The sequence below is a fragment of the Lissotriton vulgaris genome, chromosome 12 (genome assembly GCF_964263255.1).
Source record: "Lissotriton vulgaris chromosome 12, aLisVul1.2, whole genome shotgun sequence".
Lineage (NCBI taxonomy): Eukaryota > Metazoa > Chordata > Amphibia > Caudata > Salamandridae > Lissotriton > Lissotriton vulgaris.
The window spans coordinates 136425182-136452854 of record NC_141700.1 but is presented as its reverse complement, the minus strand read 5'-3'; the positions used below and the strand labels follow the sequence as shown (position 1 = coordinate 136452854).

Genomic DNA, 27673 nt, shown 5'->3' with positions numbered 1-27673 from the left:
CAATTAGTTATTGTAGATACTGTGCAAAAAAAGGAAGACGGCAATTAGAATGCAAAAACAGAGTACTGCTTATATACTGCCAGAAACAGGAAATAATATTTATACTTCAACGTCGATTAAGACTGTCTTAAAGGAGCAGCCTGCAGGGTATAGGAAATAGATGCAGCAGAGTATCTTGTAGATAAGTGCACATTATATGAATGATTCACTTGAGAAAGAAATTAACTTCAGACTTATATATTGTTACCCCTAGTGGGAGAGGATTGGCAGAGAAGCTTATCTATATTTTTGCCCCTTGAAGTAATTGCCACATGGTTAGAGATGGAACAGTCATGGATACGAGCTTCCCCACTTCTGCACCCAATATATTCATGGATAATCGGGCTTTTGGTTGGTAATGGAGAGGGTCCGCTTCTGACATAAGCCAGGACATAATGGACAGGCTGAAATAGCACTGCCAAGATTCCTTTAACTATGATTTCTTATGAAAGACCACAGCCCATGAGTCAGAGGCAACACTTTTTAAGATTTCAAGAGGTAAAGTAACCCGCAGACTAGGTGGGCAGGGAAAGCAAACATACACTTTTCCAGAAAACTGGGTCAGCGGGAGGATCTTTTTTTACATTTTTTTTTTAAAGGACAAGTACAGAGCCAGGCTTGCCTTTTCACAAAAACTATCTCAGGTTATACCCTCATGTTACTCCCAAGCATCACAATCTGCACCAAGTCACCATGCACTAACAGTATTGAGTGGGGGAGGACTATGCAATATGGGGGATGACGTTGCATCACTGCATGGGCATTGCAGAGTCTATGTGGCCCAATATACCCGCCTATAATAAGGATCAATTGAATGCTAACTAGGCAAGGAGGATGGGAATGCATCAGGCAGATGTATTAGTGGCAGCAATGATGTAGTTCAATCCTAGAGGAAACCCCACATCGGCATCTCTGCTTTGTCTCAAAGAAATATTCTTTTCTGCACAAGACTATGTTTCTAGTAGCTGCCCTCCAACCTGTTATAACTTAGGAAGCCGGAATACCAGATAAAACAGAAAGAGAAAGGGTGCAAGTAAGAAAAGCTCAATATCCACTTCTGATTGAGGATATGCAAAGGGGAGGGCGCAGATAAGGTGTTATATGAAATGAAACTTCAGGTGCCATGTAAGGAATTGCAAATGCTACTTACCAGTATGCATCTGTTCTTGGCATGTAGGGCTGCTGACATTCATATCTGTGCATAGATCGCCGCCTAGTGTTGGGTCCGGATGATTACACATTGTTGTCCTGGAAGAGTCTTCGAAGTATCACGAGATAGGTGGCTCCTCCCCTGGACTACAGTGCGCATGGGCATCGCCTCCATCCCCAGATTGTTTTTAGCCATTGGCTGAGATGGAGTGAAGTATGTGAGTGATGACCATGCTATGAGCATATATATATATATATATGAAGACTGCAGCTGCTACAGGCGCCGGGGAGGAGGGTGGGCGATATGAATGTCAGCAGCCCTACATGCCAAGAACAGATGCATACTGGTAAGTAGCATTTGCAGTTCGAGGCATGTGGGCTGCTGAATTCATATCTGTGCATAGAATACATAGCAGTCCCTCCATTAGCGGCGGTCGCCCGTGCCAGCTGCAGCAGTCTGAAAAAGTGTCTTGAGAACAGCCTGACCAACAGCTGCCTGCTGTTTGGAGTGCACGTCTACACAGTAATGTTTAGTGAAAGTATGTGTGGTAGACCATGTGGCTGCTCTACAAATATCTTCTAAGGGAATGTTACCTAGGAAAGCCATAGAGGCCCCCAACTTCCTGGTGGAGTGGGCTCTTGGTGGGATAGTGAGAGTGCGTTTAGCTTTAGCGTAACAGATTTGAATGCATTTCACAATCCACCTAGCGATCCCAGCTTTGGAGATAGCGTTTCCCTTGTGGTGTGAGGCAAAAGCAACGAAAAGTTGCTTGGTTTTGCGAAAATCTTTTGTCCTGTCCACATAGTACATCAAGGCTCTTTTAACGTCAAGGGTGTGGAGCATCCGCTCCGCCAGCGTCTCTGGGTTTTGGAAAAACACCGGCAACTCAATTGTCTGGTTCATATGGAATTGAGACAAAACCTTGGGTAAGAATTTAGGGTTAGTGCGGAGCACAACCCTGTTAGCATGCACTTGGAAGAAAGGTTCTTGGATGGTGAGCGCCTGCAACTCGCTAACCCTCCGTAGCGATGTAATTGCTACTAAGAAAGCAACCTTCCAAGTCAGAAATTGAAGCTCACAAGAGTGCAGTGGCTCGAAGGGAGGACCCATCAGTCTTGTAAGAACCACATTGAGGTTCCATTCTGGAGCTGTTGGGGTCCTTGGCGGAATGACTCTCTTGAGTCCTTCCAGAAAAGCCTTGATAGCAGGGACCTTAAAAAGTGACAGGTGTTGTCTGTTCTGGAGGTATGCTGCCATAGCAGACAGGTGAATGCGGATGGAAGAGTACGCCAAATTGCATTGATACAGGTGGAACAGGTAACAAATGATGTTTTGAATTTAAGCATCTAGCGGGTCAATATTGTGGTTAACACAGTAAATGACAAACCTCTTCCATTTAGCCGCATAACAAGCTCTAGTAGTGGGCTTTCTTGCCTCCCGAATGATGTTCATGCAATCGGGAGGAAGATTGAGGTAGCCAAACTCTAGGACTTCAGGAGCCAGATCGCCAGGTTGAGCTGTTGCGGATCTGGGTGCTGAATGTCGCCATGGCTCTGCGTCAGAAGGCTGGGAGTGAGATGAAGCCTTTGATGCAGTACCACGGAGAGTTCCAGAAACGTGGTGTACCACGGCTGGCGAGCCCACGTTGGAGCAACCAGGATGAGAGTCATTGAGTGCTGCCTGAGCTTGCGTGCCACCAGCGGTATCAGAGGTGCTGGGGGAAAAGCATACGCAAATCTGCCTGACCAGTTCATCCACATCGCATTGCCCTGTGATTGCGGGTGTGGGTACCTGGCGGCGAAGCTTTGGCATTTTGCGTTCTCCTTTGTGGCGAACAGGTCTATCTCTGGATGACCCCACCTTTGGAAGTACGGTTGGAGTACTGATAGATGTATCTCCCACTCGTGCATTTGATGACTGTGCCTGCTGAGCAGGTCCGCCATCTGGTTGTCCTTGCCCGGGAGATGCTCTGCCATGAGGAAGATGTTCCTCTGAATGGCCCACTTCCACATGCTCTGAGCCAGATGAGACCGCTGCGGAGAGTGTGTGCCTCCCTGCTTCTGAATGTAGTACATGGCTGTCATGTTGTCCGTCCGGATCAACACGACCTTGTTGCACAGATGTACTTTGAACGCCTTTAAGGCCATGAAGATTGCCATCAGTTCCAACACATTGATGTGCATCTTCCTTTGCTGTAGTGTCCATAGTCCCTGCACCGTGTAGTGGAGTACATGCGCTCCCCATCCCTGGAGAGAAGCGTCCGTCGTCAGGATAATCTGTGGCACAGGCTCTTGGAATGGTCGCCCTTGCAAAGGTTTTGTGGATTCCACCAATGCAGAGAGTTGTATGCCCGACCGCTCACCAACACTAGGTCTGTCAGTTGCCCATGAGCCTGAGTCCACTGACGTGCCAGGCACTCCTGAAGCGGACGCATATGCAGTCTCGCGTGCGGGACAATGGAGATGCAGGAGGCCATCATGCCTATCAACTGCATGAACACCTTCGCTGGAAGCGAGTGTTGAGGTCTGAATCGTTGGATCAGCGTTTGGATACTGGCGATTCTCACTGAAGTTGGCTGCGCAGTGGCCACCAGAGTGTTTATTGTCGCGCCCAGATACTGTCGTACATGGGCGGGCTGGAGATGGGATTTCGGGTAGTTCAGAGAGAATCCCAGATCGTGCAGGAGATGAATAGTGCGGGACACGTGGTCGGCGCACTGTTGTTCCGTTTTTGCTTGAATGAGCCAGTCGTCCAGGTAAGGGTAGACGTGGACGTTCTGGCGTCGCAGATGCGCCGCCACAGTCGCCAGGCACTTTGTGAAGACCCTTGGCGCTGTGGTGACCCCGAACGGCAGAACCCTGAACTGGTAGTGCTGGTCTTGGATCGTGAATCTGAGATACTTCCTGTGGGAAGGATGCAGGGGGATATGAAAGTATGCGTCTTTTAGATCCAACGTAGCCAGGAAGTCCCCCTGTTGAAGCAGAGGGAGTACCTGCTGCAACGTGAGCATATGGAAATGCTCCGAGAGAATGTACCAGTTGAGGGGCCTGAGGTCCAGGATGGGCCGCAGGGAACCGTCTTTTTTGGGGATTAGAAAGTACAGAGAGTAAACCCCTGTACCCCTTTCCTGCAGTGGGACGAGCTCTATTGCCCCTTTTTGCAGCATGACCTGAACTTCCTGCTGCAACAAGAGCAAGTGCTCGCCGGGCATAGGACGGCTTCTTGGGGGTATGTTCGGTGGAGTGGAGGTAAGTTCCAGACAGTAACCGTACTGGATAAGAGACTTGACCCACCTGTCCGTGGTGATGGATTTCCACGCGGGCAGGAACTGCTGGAGTCTCCCCCCGACCGGTGTTGTGTGGTCGGAGGGCAGTGACAAGGCGTCACTGCTTGTTGGCGGCGGTGGACCTGGAGCTGTTGTTTCCACGTCCCCTGCCTTTGATGTTGTTGCCTCTGTAGCCACCTCTACCCTTGTTGGTGTATGAGGTTTGGGAATTGCCCTTGTAGTACTGGGTGGATTGCGATGCCTGACCCCTTGAGGTGCCTCTGGTATTGGAGCGGCGAAAGGAACCGCCCCGAAACTGCTGAGACTGGAGGGCCCCCATAGACTTAGCAGTGTCTGTATCTTTTTTCATTTTCTCAAGCGTCGCATCCACCTCAGGGCCAAACAAATGGTCAGGATTAACCGTCTGGTTCAGGATGGTCGTTTGTATATCAGGTTTAAACCCTGAAATCCTAAGCCATGCATGTCTTCTGAGCAACACACTAGTGTTGATTGCCCTGGAGGCTGTATCAGCCACATCTAGCGCACATTTGATGGAAGCGTTTGTGATGAGCTTGCCCTCTTGAATTAACATTTCCCCTGCCTCCTTGTACTGGTCAGGCAAGTGCTGCAGCAGTGCTTCTAGGGTGTCATAATGAGCCCTATCGTAGCGTGCAAGTAGGGCCTGCGTGTTCGAGATGCGCCAAATGTTAGCTGCCTGTGCAGCAATCAGTTTCCCTGAGGCTTCAAATATTTTTGACTCCTTGTCTGGGGGAGGAGCGTCACCAGTCGTCTGGGAGTTCGACCTCTTGCGAGCGTTGGACACAACCAAAGAGTCCAGTGGCAAGTGTCCCTTGATATATGTTGGATCCGATGGCGCTGCCTTATATTTTTTATCAATGCGTGGATTGATGACACGCGCCCGAGTGGGCTCCTTGAAGACCTCCTGCGCGTGCTTGAGCACTCCCTTGAGCATTGGCAAAGTTTTGATTGACTTTTCGGCCACAGAGAAAGTGTCAAATAAAAAGTCCACATCCACAGGATCGGAGTGCAGCTCGACATCGTGATTAGCCGCAGCTCTCTCGATCAACGCGCTGAAGGCAGCAGAGTCCTCCGTTGGCGAAGTCTTCGCCGCAAAGAGTTGCGGTTCCTGACCCGACTGCGGGTCCTCAGGGTCGCCTCCGGCAGACCAAGGTTCATGTTCCTCCTCCGGATCCGAGTACGCCGGATAGTTGTACTCTACCTCCTCCTCGTCGCCATCCCCCGCGGGAGTGAGTCGGGGAACGCGGCAGGTCAATCGGAGACGCCGGCGCCAAAGGTGCTAAAGTACTCGCAGAGTCCTTCTTGTTCTTGAGAGGAATGCGAAAGTGTTCCAACACCGGCTCCGTGGTGATTTTCCTTTTGAGGAGGGACAGTTTCCCGGTATTGGCGTTGATGATGACTTCACGACTCTCTTCCTCCGCGAGTGGCTGGAGCCGAGGTTTAGCCACCACCGGAGACGCTTTGGGCGTCGACACCTCCTTCGAGGGCACCCCAGCTACCTGCTTCGAAGCGAAGGCCTTCGGCGTCGACTTCGGCGGCAGGGTGAAGCGGATAGGCGTTTGTGCCTTCGACGGCTTCTGCGCGGGCTTCGACACCCCAGCTTCAGGGTCAGGAAGCTCCGCGACCTTCCGAATCCGCTGCAGGGACTCTTCGACTTTCTTCTAAAGGGCTAGATAGGGAGTGACCGCCTCTCGTGATTTCCCTGACTTGGGAGTGGTGTCGGCGAGAGGCACCGTCTTCGGAGTCGATGCGTTACCGTCCTTGGCTCCGACGGCCGGAGCCGGGGAAGCCAGAGCTTTGGGATCGCCTTGACACTTCTTTGAAGCCTTCTTCGGGTCATCGACCGCGACCATCTTCGGCGCCGACGCAGCCGCGTCAGACGACTTCGCCTTCGGCACCGACCCTGAGGCCTTTGGGTCGGCCATCTTGGCGGGACTGTCCATGTCGGCCATTTTGAATTTCTTTGATTTTGACGCCTCCAGAGCCTTCAGCACTGCTTTCACTTTCGGTTTCGAAACCGGAGGTGTTGAACCCGAAGGCTTCACTTTCGTTTTTGGAACTGTGAGTGGCACCTCTAAAATGTCCGTGGCCGGGCCCGTAGGCGGGGCTGCTGGACTAATAACATGGTCTTGGGTAAGGCCCGAAGGCGATCTCTCGACCTGGGCCGCAGGAAGGGGGTCGACCCCCGAGTCAGTCCGGGGATGCTCCTCCTCCGAGCTATCCCCCACGGTGGCAATGGCCGTATCGTCGTCCCCTACCTCGTCGCCGGCTTCGTCAAACTCCTGGTCTCCTGCGTCGTAGGCCTCCCCCTCGGACGCAGGGCTAGAGTCCGAAACCTGTTGGACATTGTCGCTTCCGACCTCTTCTTCGAAGATGTCGTCCGGCGGGGGCGCAGACAGTTTGGCCTGGAGTCTCGCAGCCCGACGAATCTTGAGGGTCTTCTTGCACCGGAACTTCGAGCAGGCCATACACCTGGCCTCGTCGTGGTCCGGCGACAGACAAGTGTTGCACACTGGGTGCACGTCGAGGTGCGAGTATTTCGCGTTGCACACCGGGCACCGTTTAAACGGAGTCCGTTCCATGTCTGGAGCGTCGTGTAGGCCCGTACGCGCCGACAGCACGCGGAAGGGCAGCGAGAGTTCGGAGCTGAAGAAAACAGTAAACCCGAACGAAAACGATACCGGCGCCAAGCCTAAAGACCTTTTGGTCTCGAGTTAAGAGAGTTAACAACTATCGGTTCCGACAGAGGGAACCGACACACATCCGAACCCAATGGCGGAAAAAAACAATCTGGGGATGGAGGCGATGCCCATGCGCACTGTAGTCCAGGGGAGGAGCCACCTATCTCGTGATACTTCGAAGACTCTTCCAGGACAACAATGTGCAATCATCCGGACCCAACACTAGGCGGCGATCTATGCACAGATATGAATTCAGCAGCCCACATGCCTCGAACTAGTTACTTACCTGTACACTATAGTTCTCCAGTATTATCTTTCATAGATTCACATGCTTGTATCTTCCCCGTCGTCATGGTGAGAGTCTCACGGTAACAGAATGACCACAGCAGTATCATAGAGAAGAAAACTGCATAGAAAAGCCCATAGGGACTGTAGTATTTGGTAACCAGACCTCATTGTTTGGTCCAAAAGTTGCCAATCAGCATTGCTGCCCTGCCCTCACACTCCCCAGCAGAATCTTCCTGCCGTCCCCGAGTGAGAGACATGGATAATACCGAGATAACAGGTTCTGCCTGAGAAACGGGGAGGTGGGCGGGCGCATGTGAATCTATGAAAGATAATACTGGAGAACTATAGTGTACAGGTAAGTAACTAATTCCTTCTCCAGTATTACATCTTTCATAGATTCACATGCTTGTATCAGAGTAGTAAGTAGTACCCACAAAGCCTGCAGCGTTTCCAGGATAGAACCCAGAAGGAAGTTCTGCAGCTGACACATTGTTAGAACATGATCTGAAAATACCCAGGGCAGACAGGAATAAAATCCCAATACACCTTTATCTCATACAGTGCAAGTTTGTGAAAGAAAAATATTAAACCATAACAGCAGATTTTATATATATATATATATATATATATATATATATATATATATATATATTCATACTGTATAGAGTATTAAAAGAGAAGAAAAGAATACCTTATTGAAATAGACGCCTCATAACAGCTTGTCCCACTGCCGTGTCCCCTTTCCACGCAGTGTCCAGACAGTAGTGCTTGGTAAATGAATGCACATTCATCCACGTCGCCGCTCTGCAGATGTCAGGTAGAGACACTCCTGCAAACAGGGCTATTGATGTCCCAATCTTTCTTGTGGAATATGCCTTCACTCTGGAATGAAGTGGTTTTCCAGCTTTTTCATGACATTTAATGATAGCCGATGATATCCCTCTGGCGATAATCAGTCTTGACAGAGGGAGCCCTTTTCTCTGTCCTTCAAATGCAATAAATAACTGTTTAGATTTGCGGAATGCTCTTGATCGTTCAATGTAGAATTTCAAACATCTAGCGATGTCCAGGGAATGCAAAGCTTTTTCTGCTTCAGACGATGTGTTCAAGGGATTGAATTATTTCCAGCTCACCCCGAGGTGCACGCCAGATATCTGAAATGACTGCGTGAAGCAGCTTGCAACCAGCAAGGAGACGGACTCACTATGTCACTGCCTCGAGTTTCAGCAGGCGCACACACACCCGAGGTTGCAACGTCGAAGGGGACCGGAGGAAGATGACCATTCATCTGGCGCAAAAACTCCTCATTATACTCTGCACCTTTCCGGAATTCAAAGCCTCCAAATCAATATGAGGATTGTTTGATTAATGAACTGCCTATAACACTTACCCAGTTGAACAGCACTCTGGGAGCTGTAGTTGTGAGAGAACAGCAGCCGAGTTACACCATGTGACCTTGGGTCAGCGGATTTCCGCCTATGGCAGTGTTCCTGAACTATTGAAAGGTGAGGGTTGAGTCACTCTTTGCGCAGGCAGCAGCATCTGACGAAGGCAATGGAGCCGAAATGCATTATGCGCAGCTGTAACTGAATAAATTTCTTCCAAAGTTACCCCCTGAGTGGCCTTTCTCCTGTTCTTCGCGGAGTGGGACCAATTCGGATATTGTACGGGCCAGTCAGAGGCTCGTGAGAGGTCCCGTTGCTACAAGAGGCTGGAAATTTTACTGACTTTCGCTGCTTGCAGCGCCACACGTGTTCAAGGGATTGAATTATTTCCAGCTCACCCCGAGGTGCACGCCAGATATCTGAAATGACTGCGTGAAGCAGCTTGCAACCAGCAAGGAGACGGACTCACTATGTCACTGCCTCGAGTTTCAGCAGGCGCACACACACCCGAGGTTGCAACGTCGAAGGGGACCGGAGGAAGATGACCATTCATCTGGCGCAAAAACTCCTCATTATACTCTGCACCTTTCCGGAATTCAAAGCCTCCAAATCAATATGAGGATTGTTTGATTAATGAACTGCCTATAACACTTACCCAGTTGAACAGCACTCTGGGAGCTGTAGTTGTGAGAGAACAGCAGCCGAGTTACACCATGTGACCTTGGGTCAGCGGATTTCCGCCTATGGCAGTGTTCCTGAACTATTGAAAGGTGAGGGTGGAGTCACTCTTTGCGCAGGCAGCAGCATCTGACGAAGGCAATGGAGCCGAAATGCATTATGCGCAGCTGTAACTGAATAAATTTCTTCCAAAGTTACCCCCTGAGTGGCCTTTCTCCTGTTCTTCGCGGAGTGGGACCAATTCGGATATTGTACGGGCCAGTCAGAGGCTCGTGAGAGGTCCCGTTGCTACAAGAGGCTGGAAATTTTACTGACTTTCGCTGCTTGCAGCGCCACACGTGTTCAAGGGATTGAATTATTTCCAGCTCACCCCGAGGTGCACGCCAGATATCTGAAATGACTGCGTGAAGCAGCTTGCAACCAGCAAGGAGACGGACTCACTATGTCACTGCCTCGAGTTTCAGCAGGCGCACACACACCCGAGGTTGCAACGTCGAAGGGGACCGGAGGAAGATGACCATTCATCTGGCGCAAAAACTCCTCATTATACTCTGCACCTTTCCGGAATTCAAAGCCTCCAAATCAATATGAGGATTGTTTGATTAATGAACTGCCTATAACACTTACCCAGTTGAACAGCACTCTGGGAGCTGTAGTTGTGAGAGAACAGCAGCCGAGTTACACCATGTGACCTTGGGTCAGCGGATTTCCGCCTATGGCAGTGTTCCTGAACTATTGAAAGGTGAGGGTGGAGTCACTCTTTGCGCAGGCAGCAGCATCTGACGAAGGCAATGGAGCCGAAATGCATTATGCGCAGCTGTAACTGAATAAATTTCTTCCAAAGTTACCCCCTGAGTGGCCTTTCTCCTGTTCTTCGCGGAGTGGGACCAATTCGGATATTGTACGGGCCAGTCAGAGGCTCGTGAGAGGTCCCGTTGCTACAAGAGGCTGGAAATTTTACTGACTTTCGCTGCTTGCAGCGCCACACGTGTTCAAGGGATTGAATTATTTCCAGCTCACCCCGAGGTGCACGCCAGATATCTGAAATGACTGCGTGAAGCAGCTTGCAACCAGCAAGGAGACGGACTCACTATGTCACTGCCTCGAGTTTCAGCAGGCGCACACACACCCGAGGTTGCAACGTCGAAGGGGACCGGAGGAAGATGACCATTCATCTGGCGCAAAAACTCCTCATTATACTCTGCACCTTTCCGGAATTCAAAGCCTCCAAATCAATATGAGGATTGTTTGATTAATGAACTGCCTATAACACTTACCCAGTTGAACAGCACTCTGGGAGCTGTAGTTGTGAGAGAACAGCAGCCGAGTTACACCATGTGACCTTGGGTCAGCGGATTTCCGCCTATGGCAGTGTTCCTGAACTATTGAAAGGTGAGGGTGGAGTCACTCTTTGCGCAGGCAGCAGCATCTGACGAAGGCAATGGAGCCGAAATGCATTATGCGCAGCTGTAACTGAATAAATTTCTTCCAAAGTTACCCCCTGAGTGGCCTTTCTCCTGTTCTTCGCGGAGTGGGACCAATTCGGATATATATATATATATATATATATATATATATATATATATATTCATACTGTATAGAGTATTAAAAGAGAAGAAAAGAATACCTTATTGAAATAGACGCCTCATAACAGCTTGTCCCACTGCCGTGTCCCCTTTCCACGCAGTGTCCAGACAGTAGTGCTTGGTAAATGAATGCACATTCATCCACGTCGCCGCTCTGCAGATGTCAGGTAGAGACACTCCTGCAAACAGGGCTATTGATGTCCCAATCTTTCTTGTGGAATATGCCTTCACTCTGGAATGAAGTGGTTTTCCAGCTTTTTCATGACATTTAATGATAGCCGATGATATCCCTCTGGCGATAATCAGTCTTGACAGAGGGAGCCCTTTTCTCTGTCCTTCAAATGCAATAAATAACTGTTTAGATTTGCGGAATGCTCTTGATCGTTCAATGTAGAATTTCAAACATCTAGCGATGTCCAGGGAATGCAAAGCTTTTTCTGCTTCAGACGATGGATTGCTGGAGAAAGTAGGTAAAATAATCGGCTCATTTAGGTGGAAAGTAGTAGGAACTTTTGGAATAAATGTACTATTTGTTCGTAGTATAACTCTGTCTTGCCGAAATTGAATAAAAGGCTCTTCCACTGAAAAGGCTTGAATTTCGCTCACTCTCCTCGCCGAGGTTAGAGCTAGTAATAGGGCTGTCTTCCATGACAGAAATTGTAAGTCTGTCTTGTGTATAGGCTCGAATGGTGGCCTCATAAGTTGCGCCAAAACTATATTGAGATGCCAGGGTATTGGCGGCCGTTGAATGGGTGGAAAAACTCTAAAGAGCCCTCTGACAAATTCCTTTATCAGTCTATGAGACCAGAGAGATGGTTTACTTGGCATCCTCCTGAATCTTGATATTGCCGCCAAAAGCACTTTCAACGAGGCATGCAACAGACCTGCTTTTGATAACGACAACAGGTAAGGCAGGATACCTTCTGGGGGTACCGTCAAGGGATTTAGACTTTGGCTGTCACACCAGTGACAGAAGCGTGTCCATTTCGCTGTGTATGTCTTGTTGGTTGACATAGCTCTAGATTGCGATAGTATTTGTCTGCATTCTTGAGGAATGTTCATGGTTTGGAATTCCCGCTCATGAGGATCCATGCGGATAATTTTAGCGATGCTAGGTCTGGATGCAGAATTTGTCCGTTGCTCATTGATATGAGGCTCTGGAATGTCAGGAATTGTATTTTGTTGCCTTTTGACATCTGCAGCAGATCTGAAAAGCATGCTTGTCTCGGCCAAGCTGGTGCTATCAGAATGACATGACATGGTTCTGATCTCATTTTGCGAAGCACTTGCAGAATTAAGGGAATTGGTGGGAACGCGTAAGCGAACATTCCTGTCCAGTCTAAGCGGAACGCATTTCCTTTGGAATCCCGCTGAGGGTACCTGGACGGGAACTGATCGCTTTTCGAATTGTCTCGGGTTGCGAACAAGTCGAACGTTGGTGTGCCCCATCTTTGAAACACCCTGTGCAGCTGAGTGTCTTGCAGTTCCCACTCGTGCGACACACTCGCTGTTCGACTTAGGACATCTGCCCGTGTGTTGAGGATGCCCTGAATATGCTGCACCTGAATAGAAATGTCGTGGCTTATCAGCCATCTCCAAATCCTTTGCACCAGCGCAGAAAGTTGTTTGGATCTTGTTCCTCCTTGCTTTAGAAGATAAAACATAGTCGTGGTGCTGTCTGTCTGAATTAGTACTGACGAGCTCTGGATTCTGGGCGGGAAAGCTTGAAGTGCCAGAAACACCGCTTTGAGCTCCAACATATTTATGTGAAGCTGAGCTTCCCACTCTGATCAGTGGCCCTGGATCTCCAGCTCCTGAAGGTGCGCGCCCCATCCTTGCAACAAAGCGTCCGTCATCATCACATTGATTCTGAGGTACAAAGTTCAAACCCTGATTCAAGTTCTTCTGAACTTTCCACCATGACATGGCCATCTTCATACGGTGAGTGATGGTAATCCGATCTTCGAAGGTTCCTTTGGACTGAACCCATTGCTCGTCTAGGTGCTCCTGCAAGGGTCTCATTCGAAGACGGCAATTTGGAACCAGTGGGATGAAAGAGGACATCATCCCCAACAAGGATGTGTACATCTGCACAGAAGTGAACCTTTTTGTTTGAAGGGATGTTGCGAGGCCCATTATTTTCCTCATCCTTTCTTCGGACGGGTATGCTTTTGTTTCCATGGTGCTTATCCATGCCCCTATGAATTGAATGCCCTGAGTTGGAATTAGAGAAGATTTTTCCAAGTTGGTTCTTAGGCCTACCCGATGGAACAGGCGAATGCAGCACTGAAGGGACCTCCTGGCTTTCGTGAATGATGGACCTGTCACCAGCCAATCGTCCAGATATGGGTAAATGCAATGCCCTCTTAACCTTAAGTGTGCCGCCACCGGGGCCATGCACTTGGTAAACACCCTCGGGCCGATTTGAGGCCAAATGGCAACACCTTGAATTGGAAATGGCGACTCTCCACAGCAAATCTTAAATATTTTCTGTGCTTCCGATGAATTGGGATATGGAACTATGCATCCATTAGATCCAACGAAGCCATGAAGTCTTTCTTCTTTAACATTCGTAGGATCTCCAGCAATGAGAGCATTCGGAAGGGAATTTTCTTTATGTATGGATTCAGATCCCTCAAATCCAATACCTTCCTCCACTTCGTAGTTTGTTTCTTCTTGATGAGGAAGAAATGCGAATAGAAGCCTTTCCCTCTGTGTTGTTGAGGCACTTCCTCTATAGCCCCCTTCTGCAATAGTGAATGAACTTCCTTTTGCAGCGCCTGACGATGTTGATGGTGTCTGAGCACCGGGGGATGATCTTGTGGTATTTGCACAAACTCTAGGGTATGGCCTCTGCTTATTACGTCCAAAACCCATTTGTCCGATGTTATGGACATCCAATTGTCGAAGAAGAGAGACAGATCGTGGTCGTTTTCCGGGATCTGCTGTGTGGGGAGCGCCGGCATGAAATCATTGTCTTCTGTTAGTTTGTTGATTCTTTCCTCTATTGGTGGACTTGCCCCTAGATTGCTGTTGGAAAGAAGAGTTGGAAGGCCTGTATTGATTGATTGAATTGTATTACCTATATCCTTGCTGGTTATAGGGCTGATATCTGTTGGATGTATATGAAGATCTCTGATTAAATTGACCTCTTGCACCTCTCTTACGAAAGGACTGGAACCTTCCTAGCTGAAGGGATCCCAGCACTCTAGCCGTATCTGTATCTGACTTGATACCTTGTAGCGCCTCGTCTACATGTTTGCCAAAAAGATTTTCACCATCGAATGCCATATCAACAATCTTCGCCTGCACCTCCGGACGAAAGGATGTTGCCTTCAGCCAACCCTGTCTCCGAAGTGAAACTGCTCCTGCCATCTGCCTGAAGGCCATAGAGGAAACATCCATTGCAACGTCAATGGATTCTGTGGCCGACTTAGCCCCATCACAGAGGATAGCAGCAGCCTCCTCTTTCTTATCCTCCGGTAGCGCAGACAGAATGGGTGCCAAATACTACCACATTTGTCTGTTAAAACGGCTAATTAGGGCCATAGCATTGGCTGCTTTAATAGTAGAGGCTGCCATGACCGCAAACCTCTTACCAGCTCCATCCATTCTCCGTCCTTCTTTGTCTGGCGGCACCATTGAAGTAGAAACCGGATTCTTTGAATTTCTTTGTACCGCTTGCGTCACCACCGACTCCGGTCTCGGGTGACCTACCAGGCAGGCTGGAGAAGACTCTGGTGCTCTATATTTCTTTTCGATTCTAGGAACCGAAACCGCGATGGAAGCCGGTGTCTTCAAAATCTTTAGGCCCTCCTCCCAAATGTGAGGAATAATGGGAATTGAGTGTGCAGATTTCCTTGCGTCATCTTTAAAATCATATAAGAAACATTCAGTTTCTTTAACCTCCATTTCCAGATCAAATCTTTTGACTGCTTTTTCCATAATGTCATGGAATCCTCCAATATCCTGAGGAGAAGTGGTTGGCATCGGAGTAGGTGAAGGGGCTCGACGGCAAAATGTACTCATTCCATTCCTGACCTCCCGTAGAGTCTTGTGTAAGCTCACCTTCCTCAGGTTGCTCATCATCATCAGTGTCAGTCAGATCGTCCCTGATCGTTACCACTGGTGGTGATCTCACAGACCATGTGAGGAGTAGTTTGGGCTCTTGGAGGCTGTGTTGTAGGCGCCGGCGTAGATGACGGAGGCGCATTCGCCTCTGGAAAACGACGATAATAGTCGTTAATCATAAACCTCAGATCAGAAACCAGAGATACAGGTATGGAGACTGACTCCTCTCGCAACTCTTCTCGCGATTCTTCCTGTTGCTCCTCATCTTCCCCATAGTCACAGGTCGTCACAGGTCTCCAGGAAAGATTCATATCTAGAAGATTGAGAATGAGCCCTCTCTTTAAAGGAAAACACTTCTTCTTCATCTGTATCCTGGCTTTTTATCTTAAGTTGTGAAGGGCTATAGGCCACTACAGACTCCTCCTCACCTTCTGAATCCTGCTCCAGCAAAGAAGATGGTGGTAAAGGCGAAATCTGCGTCCACAACGTGAATTCTGCAGATGTACTTATGGTTGCTGAACCCCTTGACGACTGAAATGAGCGAATGGAGATCAAAGTCTTCGACTGCGGTGATTTAAATGCCTTTGCCGTTGAAATTACACTCTTCGTCGACGGAGTCGTAGACGACATAGCCCTTGTCAACGGAGCCGTCGTCGCCAAAGCCACCGTCGGCGGAACCGTCTTCGACGGGGTCCCCGTCGACGATGTTGCAGTCGATGTTTTCTTCGTCGACGTGATGATCAAACTCATCAACGTAGTCGTCGTCGACACTGCCTTAGTTCCTGTCGTCGAGGCACCTGCTGTCGTCGAAACCGTCGTCGTCGACGGTGAAGTCGTCGACGGGGCTGAAGTCTTTTCCACAGATTTTGCAGCAGAAGCCAGGGAGCTGGTCGACTGAGCAGATCCTGCCCCTTTCTGACCGGACTGCTTCTTGAGGGGGGTCTGAGGGAGAGATGACAATTCCTTACACTTCAATTTAACCTTCTTAGGCTCCACCCTTTCCTCAGAATGTGATGCCTTTCTCTTTTTAGGTGTTAAAGCAATGGATTCCTCACCAGAATCAGAATCTGATGCAGCCTTCTTCTTTTGAAGCCACAACAGCAAACGAGCCTCTCTGTCCCTCAGAGTTTTAGCAGAGAAGGTTTATTTACAACCCTTGGCCACATGCTTTGGATGAAGACAATATAAGCAGTCCTTGTGAGGATCTTCAGTGAAAAGCCTAGCCTTTCCACAGGATCTGCAAGGCCTGAAAAGCCTCTTTTTAGAGCTTTCAGCCATAATGAAAGAAATAGGTACTCACAATACCTTAATCCAGATGATAAAACAGTAGAAAATGAAAGGTCAATAGTTCACACAGGAACAGCTAACTGAGCAGAGCTCAGGGAGACTCCTTTCTCACACGAAGGCGGTTGGAAATCCGAGGCAGGAAGATTCTGCTGGGGAGTGTGAGGGCAGGGCAGCAAGATGGCCACCGGGTAGGAGCTCTACGCTCGAGCTCCGAGTGCTTGGGATTCCAATTTTGGACTTAATCCCTGTTAGCACCCAGCACCCTTGGACACCGCAAGCAAGTAACGGCAACAGGATAATTGGACTTTTATTGTCAGCCCTCGGAGGCTGGGATCGTCGAGGGAGAGGACCGATTCGCCCCCGCCTCACCGGACAATCGGCGGTGCCTGGATCGACCGTCTGCCTGGAGTCTACTGTGGCTCGGTCTGAAGCCTGCTGGGGGCCCTGGTCTCTCCCCCCACACCCCCCCCCCCCCACCCGGACCGTCGCTGGAGACACCTGATCGCCCCCGGGGACGTCCGCTGGAGAGAGTCAAGACACCCCCCCCCCGCCCCTCTGTGTGGACGGACCCAGGGCTTCCCTTGCCATCGGCGGTGCCTGGGACGGATTCCATTTATACGGGAGCCAGCGGGAGTGGAGCTGAGGGGGAACGTGGGCGGCCGGAGTGGAGCCCCGTGGAACACGGCGAGGCAAGCAGTGCCACCTACGGAGGCGGGAGGGGCCGCGGCTCGGGAGTATGTCTGCCCTGCGGACAGCAGCAGGAATCCCCCTGCGGCTGTGAATCCAGTCGGTCCCCCCTGCTGATGCCGGGACCTGGAGAGAGGACCTGCGGACCCTGGAGGGTTAGCTGCAGCACTCATCGGAGGGGGCTACCGAGCTCCGGTGGATCGATCAAAGAGCCTGCCCCCACCTGCAGCGGGCAGCGGGAGCAGGAGACGAGACGAGCAGGAGTTCTGCCCCGCTGCCCTGGGAGCTGCCGTGGTGGAGCGAGGTAAGCGGGAAACGGGTGTCGTCGCCCCCATCTGCGGTCTGGCTGAGGGAGCGGGAGCCGAGTGCCTCGATAATTTGATAACTATATGCAATTATCATCACAGCTGATATCAAATGCACTAAAATGGTAGCCCTTCATCAATCCCATTTGCGTGGCCAGTAGTTAGGCTACACCTTTCAGGCTTAAGTGTACACATGGGAGTGCTGCCTCGCTGCCCAGGGAAGCTGTCGGTGGGAGCGAGGAAACCAAGCTGGAAGCAAGCGTCTTCGCCTGTCGAGGTGGGAAGGGCCGTGGATCAAGGCAGCGGACCGGGTGACCTACAGATGCTGGCAGGGGTCGAGGCTCCCCAGGCGTGCATGGAGGTTTGATGGGGCATGATTTCTGCATCTCGCATTTCTGTTAGACCCGTGAGTGTTACAAAGCTCGACCTGTGCATAACTTTGCTGTCGACATCGGTTTACCTACCAAACAGACTTCTCTAAAGGCATTTACTGCATCACACTCTAAAGGCATTTACTGCAACACACTTTTAAATTCTCCTTTGTTCAAAATGGCTGAGTTCACTAACAGAAGCAATAAATCCCCTCCTGTACCTCGAGCCAGATGCCCACGAGGCTCTTCTTCGTAACTCCTCCGCATAGGACCTCCAAAATAGAGATAAGACTCCCAGGGATTGCTCAAATAGAAACTGAAACTGCCAGGCCCTGCTCTCAAAGGAACAAATACAGACAGAGGACTACTGTCTCTATCACCCTTACATGGAGGCCATTTTAGACTGGTCTCTCTCTCCCTGGCTGCCATCATGGACTAGTCATCCACTCACTTTCCTGTGATAGAGTGTCTGCCTTCTATTACTGTATTACACCTCTAGTCGTTTTTTGTACATTCTTAATCATTGCACTTTTATTATTATTATTATTTTTCACTTGGTATGTTTTGATTGCTACCTCATATATTTTGGCTGCTCACTATCATCACTTTTAATTCATATATCGTGTATTGTCACTGTTGACTCATGTATCTCGCACTTTTTATTATTAGTATTGTTATTTTTCACTCGGTATGTGTTGATCGCTACCTCATATATTTTTGGTTGCACACTACTGTCACTTTTGATTCATACATTTTCAGATTGCATTTGTATTTCGTTCACGACTGCATATAGATGTGTCGCATTATTGTAACCTGCACCCCTTACACTTTTCATTCCTATATGCGCTGATTACTACCTCATATATCTTGCACTGATTACTACCTCATTCACTCTGGCTGGTCATTAGTGTCAATCTTGCTCCACTCATCTCTCGCTTTCCTCTCCTATAATTTACCGACTGCTACCTCAAATTCTCTGGTCGCGCACTAGTGTCACGTTGGAGCCCTAGGCGCACTAGTGTCACATTGGCGCCCCAGGGGACCTACCTGTCGCGTGTAACTGATTGCGTTGCAACTGTATTCTGCTCTTATTCTTTCAGAATTATTCCTCCAATTGTATTCAGCACTACTCTGTAAATCTCTGCACCCATTTCTCGCTTTCCTCTCCTGTAATTTACCAACTGCTACCTCAAGTATTTTGGTCGCTCACTAGAGTCACTAGAGTCACGTAGGTGCACTGGTGACACGTTGGCGCCCTAGGGGCACTCTGGAGCCTTGTAAACTGGGGAGGCATTTGTAGCGTGCATTCAGCACATTTATTTATTTAACCTACAACATGGATCTATTCGGCAAGCACACATATAAAATCAACTACCCACCCGTGCTCACCAAAAAAGCCGCCAAACGCTTCAAACACGGCTTCCTTAAGTCCCACCCAGAAACCCCCTTTGCCGACACCTACTTCTCGTCGGTCAATGGACCCTTGAACACCGATATCATCTTCCACACTACACACAGAGCTCAGTGGAAAAAAGCGTTTCACACCCTACTCAACGTCTCCTCCACCAGGAAATCCACCCATGGCCTAACACTTTCCATCTCACCATCCCAACTCTTCCCAGGCAGAACCACCATCACTATTTACAATAACGGGATTGTCCTAATTCAAGCGAAAGACAGGAACCTGGAACTTCTTGACAATCTGTTTCCCACTTTCAAAGAGCACCTATCCAATCCTCGGACTTTCACTCATATCACCTCCTGTCCTTCCACCCCTGACGACACAGCACCCACCCTTAACACCCCCAACCAAGTTCAGCACCGGAACGACACTCTTCTCACCTTCACACCCAGCACCATAGTCGCTTACCTACCTGCGGCAGCTACCCCTCACCACCCCTCAATCTCAGACAGAGACCCCGCTCCCCCTTACTTCACCCGCTCCACCACCCCCCCTACCTACCCTCACCCCTCCGCTCATCCTCCCATACCCCCCCCTACACTTTGCGCGCCTGTCCCGTCCTCCACACCAATCCTCACAGAACACCCCTCCTCCCCCAACTGCTCCCCACATAACTTGGCTCTCTCTCCGTCTATCTCGCCCCACATTCTCAGCACTCCCGTCCCGCCGAGCCTTCACCCCTCCTTCAACCTTTCACCCCCCACTCTCACTCCCCACTATCCCTCCTCCTCCCCCATTACTTCCAGCCTCCACACCGCCCTCATCCACCCTTCCCCTCCTAGCACTGATGCCCCTCCAGACAACGCCAACACCATCCCTAACATCTATCCTCTCTCTAACACTCCCAACCTCTTCACCAGCTCCACTTCCCCATCCCGATCCTCACCCGTCTCCAACAACCTATTCGCCGGTTCATCGCCTGTACCCCTCCCCAACTCCGCGCCGAACACCACGCTCGACATGATCATGTCCTCCCTCCTCCAATTGAAAGAAGAACTACACTCCATCAAAGAGTTGCTCATCACACACCCCAGACACCTTTCTACCACCACCACATCTACACCTAGTAACACTCTCCCCGCGCCTCCTACACGCCTTACCACACAACACGCCCCACACCGGACTTCTATCCCCTCTCGCAACTCCAACAATCACAATACCAATCACAATCGCATTACCACCAATCGCAATACTCCCTTTACACATAACAACACTTCCTCCTCACCGCCTACTCGCCCTATCACACAACTCCCCCCACACTGGACCTCTATCCCCTCTCGCAATACCACCAACCGCCCCAGACGCACTGCCAATACGTTCACAGACCATGAGACACACGCCCTTCTCCAATCTTACGTCCCGGCTCCCCAAAATCGCTTAGCCACTAACCACCTGCCCATCCCAACGATCATCTCTAACCCCCTCAGGCACCAAAAGGATAACAGAGGCGCCGTCCCTAACAACCTCACTAATGTGCCCACCACTACAGAACCTGCCTCCACCCTCTGCGCCCCTAGCCTCAAATGCATACTTCTCAACTGCAGATCGGCCCAAAAACATTCCGCGGGGGTCGCCAAGCTCATCATGTCGCAGGAACCAGATCTGGCCATTCTGACTGAAACATGGTTGTCAGATACCTCTACACCTATCTTGGATATACTAGTCCCCCCCAACTACTGTATAATTAGACTTGACAGGCCCATAAAGACAGGCGGTGGAATTGCCTGTATCTACAGAAGCAATCTCTCTGTTACTAAAGCGTCCGCCCCTTCTCTTACTTCCTGTGAATACCTCTGCCTTGATGTCATAAGCGAAAGCAAACCGGTCTGCTCACTCCACATCATATACCACCCACCTGGTGACAAGCTCTCCTTCTGTCAACAACTCATGGACACAATAACAACCATTTCAGGACGACAAAATACCCAAGTTTTCCTTGGCGACTACAATCTCCATTGGAACGACAGCAGTGACACAGTGGTTAATAGCCTCAAAAGATTCCTCAACGCCCTTGATTTCACCCAAATATGCAATAGCCCGACTCATGAGAAAGGTGCTATCCTCGACCTTATCATCGCCAAAGAGGACGCTATTCAACTGGAGTCAATTCAACCTTGTGACTGGTCAGATCATCATATTGTCTCCTTCCTTATCAATGAAAAAATTAAATTTAACCCACTGCAACCCTCTAAGCCCAAAGTCTGGAAAAGGGACATGAAAAAACTCAACCCAAACTCATTACCGCCTAACAGCTGCAATCTACTACTTCCCCCGTCCGGCGCTACAGACGTTCAACTCCTGACTGACCACTATCTAAATGCTATGTCCACAATAATCAATGAGGCTGCACCCATGCAACTGAAAAGAGTCTCGTCCAAGATCTCCAACCCATGGTATGACGGGAGCCTCAATGAGGATAGACGGGCCATGCGAATGGCAGAGCGCACTTGGAGGTCAGACCCCTCTACACTGCACCTAGAAAGCCTGAAGAAGCAGAGAAATGCCTACTTCAGGAAAATAAAACGCTCAAAAAGAGACTTCTTCAGCCTCCAGCTCGCCCAAGCGAAAAACCGCCCAAGGAAATTGTTTGAGTTAATCAGAACACAATCCAAAGAACAACCCCAGACAATCAGCACCATGGGCATTACACCTTCCTGTGAAGAATTCTCTGCTTTCTTTAACCAAAAAAGCGACAACATAAGAAGCAATCTCCTCAATGACGCAATCCTTTACTCCAACCCCCAACTCACAGCAGCACCTGTACCAAAGAACAACGCTACATGGTCATCCTTTAGCACCTACTCCGAAGAAGAAATTGGCAGACTGCTCAGCACCCTGAAACCATCCAATCACATCACTGACCCTCTTCCTGCTAACGCTGTAAAAGACTTTACCCCTTTGCTCCTCCCACTCTGGACTAAAATCATCAATAGCTCTCTTCAACAAGGATCCATCCCTGATGCCCTTAAAGTCGGACAAGTCACACCTCTACTAAAAAAAACAACAGCAGACCCCACTGATCTAAACAATTACCGCCCTATTACAAACATTCCCACCCTCGCCAAACTGTTGGAAAAATGCGTACAGCTACAACTGACTAAACACATAGACAAGTTTGATCTCCTCAATGCTCATCAATCAGGCTTCCGTGCAGGGCACAGTACCGAAACAGCCATGACGCACATAGTGGACGACGCCCTCCAAATCCTAGACCAAAACGATACCTGCCTCCTCATCCTTCTGGATCTCTCCTCAGCATTCGACACAGTTAAACATGAGAATTTACTCGAACTGTTAAACACAAGAATGGGCATCTCAGGGACTGTTCTCAAGTGGTTCACCTCCTTTCTACACAACCGCTCACAAAGATTCAAAAGCAACAACCTGATGTCCTCTCCGGTACCTGTATCACTAGGCGTCCCACAAGGATCCTCCCTCTCCCCTACACTGTTCAACCTAGTTATGGAACCTCTCACTACTTTGCTACAGACATCCAATGTTCACTTCCACATGTATGCCGACGACACCCAACTCTATCTCAAAATACAATCCCCCAAGGACATCATACTTCTGAACACCACGATCAGGAACACCCAGTCCTGGCTTGCAGAGAATCACCTCAAACTAAATGCCCTGAAGACTGAGTTCCTCCTGATCTCTCCTCCCGCAAAAATCTCCACGGCTCAAACATGGCTTAAGCAGTTAACAGCTTTAAATGTACAACCTACCGTCGTAGACTCAGCAAAATCCTTAGGCATAACACTTGATGCCAATCTCAACATGCAGCAGCACATCAGCAAGGCAACCAAAGGAGCGAACTTCCAAATCAATACCTTGAGGAAACTTACAGCCTTCCTTCCAGCCAAAGACTTCCAAACTGCAGTACAATCTATAGTCATCCCGCACATAGAATACGGAAGCACCGCCCTCTGCGGGCTCCCTCTAACAACTACGGCACCCCTTAGAGCGTCCCTTAACGCTGCAGCGAGACTCATCACTGGCTCAAAAAAACACTCGCATATTTCCCCTGACTTTAAATCCCTGAACTGGCTGCCTTTTGAAGCCAGAATACATCTGAAAATCGCCTGCATGACTCACAGGGCTGTACACCATAACTCACCCAGCTACCTTACTCAAAAGCTGACAATCTCGGGTGGCTCTAGAACTACTAGAAGCACAAACAATCTCCTGCTGAAACCTCGAAGATTCAGAAAGGAAAAAACCTATAAACGCTCCTTTTCAGGAATGGCGCCCAGGATCTGGAACTCACTTCCTCCTGAAACCAGGCTCATCTCCTCCTACAATCTGTTTAAGAAAGAAGTAAAAGCGATCCTCATGGCTAAATACACATGATCTATTAACCTGTATCTCTCATGTATCCGCTCCGTAATACCGGCCTGACCCCTTGGTCTACTAGTACTATGACTTATTTGAGTGTATATGTTCCCTCTTTGTACTACTTGTACCACTGGTATTATGACTTATTTGATTGTATATGTTCCCTATTTGTATTTTGATGTACTATTGACGCATTGATTATGATGACGCACCTGTCTGACTTGCACACTGTACCTACACCACCTCAACCATCCCTACTTTTGTTCTACTGATGCACCTGTGTGACTTTACATCCTGCACGCACCTACCTCAACTATGCCCACCTTTATGTTATCTCCAAAAACACTTGCAGCACGTTTAAATAAGTATATGCATACTTTTGTACTTTTATATTATTGGCGCAACGGTTTGACTATGTACCGTGTACTGACACTACTTGTTTGTGCTCACCTATTATCTACCTCCGGCTGTTCTTTGACCTACCTATGTAATTATGCATATTGTACCTAACTACCTCAACTGCTACGTGCTACATGCTATTACTGTAAAGCGCTCTGATATCTGCAAAGATCTTGTTCGCGCTATATAAAACTTTCTAAATAAATAAATAAATAAATAAATGCTGATTGGCTGACTTTTGGACCAAACAATGAGGAGGTCTGGTTACCAAATACTACAGTCCCTATGGGCTTTTCTATACAGTTTTCTTCTCTATGATACTGCTTTGGTCATTCTGTTACCGTGAGACTCCCACCATGACGACGAGGAAGATACAAGCATGTGAATCTATGAAAGATGTAATACTGGAGAATTTGAGGATCTTAGGTCAGCCAAGGTTACCCCTGTACACCTAAACGTCTCACAGCAGGTAAGCACCATCCCCTTCACATAACTGTTTTACAGGAGGTGGCAGAAAATCACATCATTGATGCCAATATGTGGGCATTGCATCTAACTTGAGCTGGCCTGTTCCTTGCAGAAGTTGAATCTCGTAGAAAAGGCAGTAGCTCTAATGAGTCGTCTTAATCCTCAGTTGGAATGACGAAATTCATTAAAATAGAGTGAACGTGACATAATTAAGTGTGAATGAGTGAAAAGTAATATTAGGGAAAGGGTTTTGGCTAACCATAGGCCAAAACAACCAGAATTTAAAAATTACAACAAAGAGCCAGGAGGTCTCGTGGGAGGCAAGGGTGTTGGAATGGACGAGAAGAACATACCATTCATGGGAAACACTTTTGTTGACGGACATTGAACAGCATCATGTTGATGCTCTGACTGCTGACTCCATTCAGCAGCTTTTAGATAATGACAAGTCAATCACAAACAGGTTTGAAAGCAATGGCAAGCTCTAGTGCTTCCTGCAGGGAAAGAATCCAAAGGGCCATGGATAGCTTCAGCAAAAACACAAGAGAACGTCATACAATGACTGTACCAATTTTGCTCCAAGCAAGGTACTTGCTTCAGGTGTGGCAAGAATGGCCACATTAAGAAAGCCTGCCTAGAGACTTCAAATCTCCCAGATAGCTGGCTTGCATTTCAACCATGAACACTACAGTGTTTCTGTGAAAGTCGATATAGTGTATCTGGATATAAGAGAAGCATAAGATTCTCTCAATAGTATAGTATCTCTTTACTGCCTATGTAGACTAGCAGTGGGTCAGTTTTCCATTAAATTCTGCAGCCAGTAGGAGCAAGGGTGAAGACATATTAGTAGAACCCAATAAATATTTCCAAGGACACATAGATAAGGCCATGCATGATGCTGATGTAATATTAAGGTCACCCCTGTCATCAATGTGAAGGAAGAAGTGCCTGGCAAAAGGGACCATAGTCCAGGTTGCTTCCCTGCATCTTTGCCTGAAGCATCTCTTTGTGTGTCGAACTACTGATGTGGCCGGATAAAAGCAATGAACAGTTCATAGTGCAGTTTCCTGTTTGAACTGTAACAGAACTTCAATTAAAAGCACATAGGACATATCTTGTATGATGACCTGCACTCAGGTCTATGAATCTATCAAAGAGGTCTTTTAACATCTAAAATGTAGAACACTCTTTCTGCTGACAGATACATTTGAGAAAAATAATGGAAAAAGACATAATTGGTTGATTTTGAAGTCTTTTGCGGTTTTGGGGATTTTTATTGTAATGAATTCTAGGACCATGTGGCCATGTTTGTCCTCAGAAAATTTTTGAAGGGAATATTAGTAAGTGTGATTACCCCAATGACCATCTTGGCTTAAGTACTCACTTCCAAGAATGCCAAATTTCAACACTTGATATTAGAGTTCCATGTACGATCAAAAGTGCAAACATGTACTTGGTGAAAGCAAGCACGAATTTCTATGCTAGAGCTGGCGAATGCAAGGGCGGATATAATCTTTCCACTCTTTGAACAAGACCCCAACAATAAAGGCTTTGGAAAGTGACACTTCTTCATGTCTCCTTTGGTATCTTGATACGACGAATGAGTGAACCTTTATGGGCAGTAGCAGGTTTTAATAAAGGAATTAACAACTAAAGACGGAGAACATGCAAATTAAGTCACTTATTTAGGAACACTGAAAAGGCCTCTTGTAATTTCCTGCAACAGCACAATATTCTTTTGATTATCCCAGAAACTTCATTCAATCATGTGAAGTGCACAATTAGTGATATTTCTCCTCGTAAGGAGACTGAATATCAAACTGACAAGCCTGGGACATGGTGAAGTATTTTGGCAATGCTTTCAGGCTAGTAGATGTGAACACGCCTCTATAGCAATGGCTGGTTGGACAGATATATAAAGAACTTCTGAGTACCAGATTTGTTTGGTCCATGCTACAGCTACTACAATAATCTTGCATCCTGAGCATTGTGCTCAAACAGACTATCAACGGAAGGCTGGAAAAGGATATAGAATGCTGCTGAACCTGCCCAAATCCCTGAAACACAATTTACCCAGCAATGCGAAGGTGAAACTACATAATTATTCATGATTACGGAGCAAAGTATGTCACTTTTGCCTGATCCAGGGCTGAATTATTTCTTGAGGCTGTACACCACTAAGGTCAAACTAGTTATAATTTTGAAGGCATTCTAGATGCAGGTCTTTTTTTGTTACCAATGGAGACTGTTAAGGCGTGATCGCATGCACGTCTTATTTCATAGCATCCCAACAGGGTTGTAATGCCTGTCAGCATGGGAACCACAATGCCCAACACCAACAGTAGGAAAGACTGGAGAGACAATGTAACAGCAAATAGTTCAGACAAATGGGTTACTGTTCAGACTACTGACCAGTATTGGTCAAGGACTGCAGTTGCACTCGTTGAACATGGGGAAGCATCATAAACAGTAATTTATAAGTGTTGAGTATGAAATGGGAGTCTTTTAGAGAGGATGACAATACCTGTGACCCAACAACTCAATTGTTTAAGGGGCAATGTCAATTAAACACAATTCTCATAATCTCCAGCTGCTTATCTTTGCTGGTTACCCAGATTTTGATAGGTCAGATGTATGCTCAAACAGAGTGGAATGAGTGTTATGTAAAATTACCTTACTACAAACAGATTTTTTAAACTTTTGTAATTCAATTTTTCTAGCTGAGCCAGAAAGTTTACATAGATAATGCAAAAAGCAAGGGATAATCCCTGTGGCATGTCGCATTACTTCAATCATGAGGATAATTTCAAATAGCAGATACAATTTCTTTTTACTGTATTGGGAGAGAAAGGATTGTATCCATGCTAATTCAGATCCAGAAATAAATGCTTATATTTCCATCTCTTTAGCTGGAAGAGTACCTAAGTACATGCAGCTACATGCATCATTGTAGGAATTTGCGATTCCTAAATTGCGAAAATTAAGGAATCGCAATTTAGGAATCGCAAAATCCTATGCATCAAAAAAAAAATCGCATTTTTTTTTTGCGATTCGCTAATTTTCCTTATTTGCGATTCCTTAATTGCGAATCGCAAATAAGGAAACGCTTTACATTGATTCCTATGGGCCTAAAGGCCCATAGGAATCAATGGGAAGGCATTCTCATTTTGCGAA

At 48.0% G+C, this 27673-nt stretch overlaps 1 protein-coding gene across 2 annotated transcripts in view; it reads right to left on the bottom strand.

Annotated features, from left to right (window-relative positions):
* Positions 1–27673, bottom strand: part of ATP8B2 (ATPase phospholipid transporting 8B2) — a 470208-nt gene that overhangs the window by 54905 nt on the left and 387630 nt on the right. The window lies entirely within an intron of this gene.